The sequence below is a fragment of the Rattus norvegicus genome, chromosome 14 (genome assembly GCF_021556685.1).
Source record: "Rattus norvegicus strain SHRSP/BbbUtx chromosome 14, alternate assembly SHRSP_T2T, whole genome shotgun sequence".
NCBI lineage: Eukaryota > Metazoa > Chordata > Mammalia > Rodentia > Muridae > Rattus > Rattus norvegicus.
Window position 1 is genome coordinate 18788979 of NC_141547.1, and position 8966 is coordinate 18797944.

At 41.4% G+C, this 8966-nt stretch overlaps 1 protein-coding gene across 1 annotated transcript in view; it reads right to left on the reverse strand.

Annotated features, from left to right (window-relative positions):
- The window catches only part of Npffr2 (neuropeptide FF receptor 2), a 284733-nt gene extending 276448 nt beyond the window's left edge, over window positions 1–8285 (reverse strand). Inside the window, exon 1 of the mRNA XM_087584387.1 lies at window positions 8156–8285. The gene's annotated coding sequence lies outside the window, so the exon portion shown is untranslated. The remainder of the gene's footprint in view (window positions 1–8155) is intronic.
- Between the last annotated feature and the right edge of the window lie 681 nt (window positions 8286–8966).

Sequence of the window (8966 nt, forward strand, 5' to 3'; positions counted from 1 at the left end):
AACTTCAAGCCTCGGAAGAACAAAATTGAAGAAGACCTCAGAAGATGGAAAGATCTCCCATGCTCATGGATTGGCAGGATTAATATAGTAAAAATGGCCATTTTACCAAAAGCGATCTACAGATTCAATGCAATCCCCATCAAAATTCCAAGCCAATTCTTCAAAGAGTTAGACAGAACAATTTGCAAATTCATCTGGAATAACAAAAAACCCAGCATAGCTAAAACTATCCTCTACAATAAAAGGACTTCTGGAGGAATCACTATCCCTGAACTCAAGCAGTATTACAGAGCAATAGTGATAAAAACTGCATGGTATTGGTACAGAGACAGACAGATAGACCAATGGAATGGAATTGAAGACCCAGAAATGAACCCACACACCTATGGTCACTATATTTTTGACAAAGGAGCCAAAACCATCCAATGGAAAAAAAGATAGCATTTTCAGCAAATGGTGCTGGTTCAATTGGAGGTCAGCATGTAGAAGAATGCAGATCAATCCATGTTTATCACCCTGTACAAAGCTTAAGTCCAAGTGGATCAAGGAGCTCCACATCAAACCAGATACACTCAAGCTAATAGAAGAAAAAGTGGGGAAGAATCTTGAACACATGGGCACTGGAGAAAATTTCCTGAACAAAACACCAATGGCTTATGCTCTAAGATCAAGAATCGACAAACGGGATCTCATAAAACTGCAAAGCTTCTGTAAGGCAAAGGACACTGTGGTTAGGACAAAACGGCAACCAACAGATTGGGAAAAGATCTTCACCAATCCTACAACAGATAGAGGGCTTATATCCAAAATATACAAAGAACTCAAGAAGTTAGACCGCAGGGAGACAAATAACCCTATTAAAAAATGGGGTTCAGAGCTAAACAAAGAATTCACAGCTGAGGAATGCCGAATGGCTGAGAAACACCTAAAGAAATGTTCAACATCTTTAGTCATAAGGGAAATGCAATTCAAAGCAACCCTGAGATTTCACCTCACCCCAGTGAGAATGGCTAAGATCAAAAACTCAGGTGACAGCAAATGCTGGCGAGGATGTGGAGAAAGAGGAACACTCCTCCATTGTTAATGGGATTGCAGACTGGTTCAACCATTCTGGAAATCATTCTGGAGGTTCCTCAGAAAATTGGACATCGAAGTACCTGAGGACCCAGCTATACCTCTCTTGGGCATATACCTAAAAGATGCCCCAACATATAAAAAAGATACATGCTCCACTATGTTCATAGCAGCCTTATTTATAATAGCCAGAAGCTGGAAAGAACCCAGATGCCCATCAACAGAGGAATGGATACAGAAAATGTGGTACATCTACACAATGGAATATTACTCAGCTATCAAAAACAATGACTTTATGAAATTCATAGGCAAATGGATGGAACTGGAAAATATCATCCTGAGTGAGCTAACCCAATCACAGAAAAACACACATGGTATGCAATCATTGATAAGTAGCTATTAGCCCAAATGCTTGAATTACCCTAGATGCACAGAACACATGAACCGCAAGGGGGATGACCAACATGCGAATGCTTCACTCCTTCTTTAAAAGGGGAACAAGAATACCCTTGGGAGGGAATAGGGAGGCAAAGTTTACAACAGAGGCAGAAGGAACACCCATTCAGAGCCTGCCCCACATGTGGCCCATACATATACAGCCACCCAATTAGATAAGATGGATGAAGCAAAGGAGTGCAGGCCAACAGGAACTGGATGTAGATCTCTCCTGAGAGACACAGCCAGAATACAGCAAATACATAGGCGAATGCCAGCAGCAAACCACTGAACTGAGAATAGGACCCCCGTTGAAGGAATCAGAGAAAGGACTCAAAGAGTTTGAAGGGGCTTGAGACCCCATATGAACAACAATGCCAACCAACCAGAACTTCCAGGGACTAAGCCACTCCCCAAGGGTATAAATGGACTGACACTGGGCTCTAACCTCATAGGTAGCAATGAATAGCCTAGTAAGAGCACCAGTGGAAGGGGAAGCCCTTGGTCCTGCCAAGACTGAACCCCCAGTGATGGTAATAGGGGGAGGATGCGGAGGGGAACACCCATAAAAAAAAGGGGAGGAGGAGGCGTTAGGGGGATGTTGGCTGGGAAACCGGGAAGGGGAATAACAATCGAAATATAAATAAGAAATACTCAAGTTAATAAAGATAAAAAAAGAAAGAAAGAAAATGACAATATTCAATACATCATATATATGAAGAGGTCAAAAGAAAAGTCACAACTTTTTAAAATAATATGCCCTAATAATAAAGTGGTGGTTGATTAAAAAAAACGTAAGAAAGAAAATAAGATAGATCAATCGAATGATTGATAGTTAAATAGGTAGATAGATAATAGAGAAATGAATGAATGATAAGTGATAGAAAATAAGATAGATCGAGATTGATGATAGATAGATAGATAGATAGATAGATAGATAGATAGATAGGGAAGGAAGGAAGGTAGGAAGAAAAAAGAAAGAAAGAAAGGAAGAAAGAAAGAAAGGAAGGAAGGAAGGAAGGAAGGAAGGAAGAATCTGTGCTAGTTCTTCTTCTCAGCCCAATGCACCCAGAAATAAGACTCAGACTCCCTATTTACAAATGAATGCTTGGCTATATAGCTAGACTCTTCTCTAACTAGAATATAACTTAAAAAAAAAACCTATTTGTTTTAAGCCACATTCTGCCACATGGCTGCTTACCATGAGTCTGTCTAGACACATCTTCTTGGTTGAATTTCCTACACCTCAATCTATTCCAGAATTGGTTCTGCCTCCCCAGTTTCCCACCTTCTATTTGACCCTTTCCTATAGGCCACAGGCTTTTTAATTGATACGTGACACATCCGTACAATATACAAGATATTTTCTCTATGTTAGATGAATAGTTAAAGATGATGATGACAGACTAAAAACAGACAGACACACAAATACATAAAGGGAACTGTGGATTGTCAAGAAAATCATAGGAATAAAATTGTCATTTCTCAGAATCCAATTAAATTATTACATGGTTTAGAATGGTGGGCCTACAAACCATCAAATTTTATCCAGGAAATCGCAAGGAAGGGCTCAAGTTCTGACCACAACTCCTAGAAAAGACATTTCAGGGCTCCTATGAATTTCTTATCATGAAATCCCTATACTCAAACTTTCCAGTTTTGTTTCATCTTTTCTACAAACTGTGACACAACTATGGACAAAGGCATGAAAAAATGACAAGTCTTCTCTCTGACCCAAACTGTAAGTAACTAGCTTCCCTTTAATTAATTGTGGTAAAGAGCTGAGAAAAAGAACTGAGATTCTGCTAAGGAGGAGGGGGAGGAGGGAGAAGAAAAAGAAGAAGAGAAGGGGGAAGAGGAAGAGGAGGAAGAGGAGGAGGAAGAGGAAGAGAAAGAAGAAGCAGAAAAGGCCAAACAAAACAGAGATATAAGTTTCTCATGATGTAGAATACAAGTAAAGTAGTCAAGAGACTTATGCTCACTTCATTACTTGCTCTCTCATGCAGAATTGATTTATTGCAAATTTGCAGCCAGAGACTCTGTTTTGGCTCGTCTTTCTATTTTCCAAATCTTAGATGTCTTGCTTGAATTTGTTGAGAATAAAAGTAAAAAAAAAAGTAATAATAATACAGTGAATGCTTTAATATTGTTTAGAAATGCAAATTTTTCCAAGGTAATTGATGCTTAAAGGAATAAATTGAGCATAATGAAATTTTACAGGCATTGGCTTATGCATGACTTTATCTGTTGAAAACCCTATGTGAATATTTTCAAAAGCCTTTATTCAAATAAACTAAGCTGAGTAGGAATACTCAGCGCATGCGCACGCACACATACACACACACACACACACACACACACCACACACCACACACACACACCATACATACACACACACCACACACACACACATACCACATATACCACACACACCACACACACATACACACACACACCACACACACACACACCACACACACACACACCACACACCACACACCACACACACACACCATACATACACACACACACCACACACACACACACACATACCACATATACCACACACACACACACACACACACACACACACACGCAGGCACGCACACACGCACATACACATCACCATCAAAGTGTTAAACATCAAGATTTTGTCCTTGCCAAATTTTGCATTTGTGAACTTTGTATCTAAAAATACTCATTCAGAATCTTAAAATTCTTCTACATAGCCTACCTCAAAAATATCAAGATGCATACAGAAAAAGCTTCCAGAGCTCCAGAGAGGTGTACAATGAAGTATTTTTGGGTAAACTAGAAGAACAAGTAAAACATCGTACACATCGGGAACAGAGGAACTCACACTGCTAACCATGAGAGACAGCAGTAGAAGATAATAGAAAGTCTGTGTCTGCAGTGATATCAAGTGTTGGAAAACCCTTCAAGAGAAGAATAAATAACAGTAAGACTGAGTACCATGTGGATTGGAAACTACACAGCAGGAAAAACGGAAGCAAGCATTCTCACACCCAAAGAGAAAGTCTTATGCATATACAAACACCTGAAACAGGAACCAACACTTCCTACAGATGCAACTCCTCTTGGTAGTAAGATGAACATATTGGGAAATGTCTCAAAGTTTTCAACTATTTGATGAAGCCATGAGTCCAAATATGACTCAAAAAAATACCCAGCAGTAATACAAAAGTGAATGAAGACAAATCATATTATCTATTTTGGAAAAATGGAAGTCCACTAAAATTGCATACTTAGAAAAATCCACAAAGGCAGAACGGGATACCCTTGGACTTTAAGATGCAAATCATAGAACTGATGTTGGGGTCTCTCCTAAAAAGCTGCATTTATCTGTAGGTGGTATGACAACTTCCCAGATGACTTCAAATAATGGTCCTCTTTCCATTTAGTATGCTGTAATCCTTCAGCCCCTATCTGTTTGTCATAGTAATTATACACACCACAGCCCTTTAACATGTGTAAAACTTGGTTATAGCATTTTACTTGCTGTCTATAATGTTTTTGCATGTCTCTAATGAAGCTGTTATGTGTCCCATAAGCTCTGTAGTTTTACTTACACAATTTTACATAACACTTCCACTTTGAGGAACATTTAAGTGTTGCTATGACAGACTAATTCTACTACTACTCCTCAGTGAAAACTAGAATTGTACAAATACAACTAGATTAACTCAGCTTTCGGTAACTACAACAAAATAACTAAGGTCAAGGTTGGTTGGCATGTTTCTTTGGGATCTGTGTGCATCACCATGGGGGGTTCATGGCAGCCTAGAAGCAAATAAAAGAGTTGAAAATGGCCAGAGTCTTAATATTTCCCGTAATGGTGTACCCCAGTGATCTACGTTTCTTGCCTTATTCCCCACCTCTGCGAAAGTACCTCGGGGTAATAAGTTAGCATATATGCCTATGGAGGGCATTTATTCAAACGATAACAGCACTCATCTATCTCATCTATACATAATAGTTAAGAGGGCAATTATTCAGAAAGATTATAGTAAGTGAGATTCATGCTTTTGTCAATAATGAAGCATTAGTCTCACAATTAATTCTCACAGTTATGCATTGCGATGAGATCCTTCTGAATTCCAGACTCATTCGATAGCAGTATACTTCACATTGCCACTTGGACTTCTTGCACTGATCTCAGATACACTGGACACATCCAAAATTAAATCTTTTCTTGAAAAACCATTCCTCCTCAAATTTCTTCTAGCTTAGTGAACTGTCCCTAGACTTCTCCTCCCTAATACATAACCCTGAACCTTGGCCATCATGACAGACTCCCTCGTACATATCCACTATATTCAAACCATCACCAGATGTGTTCCTCCTCCTCCTTCCTTTCCTTCCCGTCTCTGTCTCTGTCTCTGTCTCTGTCTCCGTCTCCGTCTCCGTCTCCGTCTCCGTCTCCGTCTCCGTCTCCGTCTCCGTCTCCGTCTCCGTCTCCGTCTCCGTCTCCGTCTCCGTCTCCGTCTCCGTCTCCGTCTCCGTCTCCGTCTCCGTCTCCGTCTCCGTCTCCGTCTCCGTCTCCTCTCCGTCTCCGTCTCCTCCTCCGTCTCCTCCTCCGTCTCCTCCTCCGTCTCCGTCTCCGTCTCCGTCTCCGTCTCCGTCTCCGTCTCCGTCTCCGTCTCCTCCTCCTCCTCCTCCTCCTCCTCCTCCTCCTCCTCCTCCTCCTCCTCCTCCTCCTCCTCCTCCTCCTCCTCCTCCTCCTCCTCCTCCTCCTCCTCCTCCTTCCTTTCCTTCCCGTCTCCGTCTCCGTCTCCGTCTCCGTCTCCGTCTCCCCTCCCCCTCCCCCTCCCCCTCCTCCTCCTCCTCCTCCTCCCTATCTCTCTCCCCATTACTCCCTCCATACTTTCCTCCCTCCTCTCTATCCCCTCTCTGTTCTATTGCACCTCCTGGCCTACATCTCCCTGGGACCTTCATGTTCTCTCAAAGTGCCCCTACCACATTTTTTCCCAGTATAACCGTGTCATTTTGTAGTGAAGGCATATCGCTATAACCAGAAGGTACACTTGCTTCTCATCATATGTTTCATTATATTCTAAGTCCCTTAATTTTGTAAAAGCATGTCTCAGCCTTCCTCTTCCGTCTCACTTAAGTCTTCTTGCCTACACCCTTATTCCCCACATCCGGAAACAGAGCATAATGGAGCCAAGTTCTTTTGTGCCACACACTTTCACAGGCTGACTTTCTTTTCTATGGTTTGTGTTCAGCATTTGGGTCTCTGGAAAAACTCACATTGTCAAAAATACTTCCAAGTCTTCTAACCTAAGCTGTCACCCCATTTCAATCATTCACTCACTGTCTGACTAAGCCAATTTTATTATAATATCTCTGACACTAAAATAAGAAGGGTGTTGTTGTTGTTTTCTTTTTTCCTTGATAACAACTAATGTTGATACCAACTTAGGGCCATGCTACTCAATCCAGTACAATTGAAGTACTCAGAGTTAACATCAGATTCAGTAGGTTTCAAGGGCTCCAGGTACAGGAGACTAAACTCCTTCTAGGTGCCAGTCATAAGTATGAGGTCTTCAAGCTATGCACTCCTGTTTGTCTTGACTGTAAACTCAGGGCTCCTGTAGCCTTCTTCATGTTTGACAATTTGAGGGCATGGCTCATAAGTCTATAGCAAGCACTGTACTATTAATGATATATGATAAGCAATACAATTAATAAATAGTCAACTAAAACACATACATAAGACAAGAAATGACTGAGGTAAACAGACTTCACCTGCCTGGGCATGCCACAGTCTCACAACCTTAATATGATCATCAACCTGTAAACACCCCAAACTTCTCATGATGTTTTCATTAGGTAGGCATGATTGATTGAATTGGTGGTCACTAACAATGAATTCAATATCCAGCCTCCTTCCAAATACCTAAGGGTCGGATTGGGTTCAATGTTCTGTGCTCCTAACCTCCACTCTTACCCTGAAACTACAAGGTCTGCCAAGTGTTGCCTCATCAGAACAAACAGTGCTCCTGTAGTTACCAGCTCAGGAAATCTCAGGGCTTTAGAAACTTTGTGTCAGGAACTGGGGACAAACACCCTCACATCTTTCTGTGACAATCATTGTCCTTTTATATAGACTTATCACAGTTTCTATTCACTTCCTTATTCATTTACCTGTGTAATTATTTGCAAAGGTCTCTCTTTCCCCACCAGCCTGTATATTCCAGGAGATCGGAAAACATCATTAGTTTGGTCACAGTGTTGCCTAACATGATGGCACAGCCTTGACAAGTATTTGCACAATAACTTAATTCCTTCAGAAAATGCTGATCACATATCATGTTGTTCACGTTGAGTTATATCCTGGAATTAAGAGCCTACTCTTTTATGAGAGATATAATATAAGTGGTAATTGATGATGAGGAGGAGGATGATGATGGTGATAGCAAAGGTTAACATTGCAAAGATTAACTCCTCTCAGCTTTACAACAACTGTTTGAAGTTGATACAATTATTAAGCAACTTCACCCCTGAAGAAGCTGAGACTTGCATAGGTTGAGCAGTTGAATGAACTTTATACAGCCAGGCAGTAGCAGAGTTGTAATTGCCCACGTTCAAACACTCTCTGAACAAGCAGGAAGGACCCACTTACCAGCAGGACTTGGGAAATTTCAGTGAGAAGGGCAAATTGATCAGAGTCCTGAAGAATGAGTCAGCGATTTCCAGATACCGCACAGGGTGAAGGCACACCAGGAAGGAAGGAAAAACCCTGCCAATGTGCTAAAGGGCATGGCATATTTGTGGCAGGCAAAGAGTTCAGTGGAACTGAAGTGCTAGGTCACACGGTACAAAGTACACAGAAAGCAGGCAAGACAAACAGGTCACAACCAAACTGGGAAATTCCTGTGCTAAATTTAACCTGAGAGAAGACAAAACCAGTGGTGGTTTTGGTGTTAAAATAAAAACTCTTCCCTGGACCTTATGGAACATCAGGCTGGTGTATAAGTATCTTAAAATATTAGTTCTTATTTGGTAAAATAAGACCACGTGTTTAGCATCTCAAGGGAGACAAGATGGGTCATAGTATGACCAGGGTAAGAAGAGTAACCACCCCACCCAGGAGGCAGTCTAGTGAAATGTGTCTTTCTGCATTACACAAGATATGTAGTCAGACAACCAGGTAATGGCAGGGAAGCATGAAGACAGGCATGGCCCAGAGGGGCAGAGCAAGTTCAAGGAGGGAAACAAAAGGAGTCTTAAGACAGGCACATGCCACAAGGTTTCAGAGCCCTGGCGAGATGAGAAAGATATGGAATGAATGGCTTGTTGTGGGAAACGGGAGCCCAAGTCACTTGACAAGAGGACAGGTTGGTACAAAACTGATCCAATGCAGGATGCTGGAGCCCAAAGTTTCTGTGTGAATAAGAAGGTGCTCATTACATAATGGAATACTATTTAGCTAT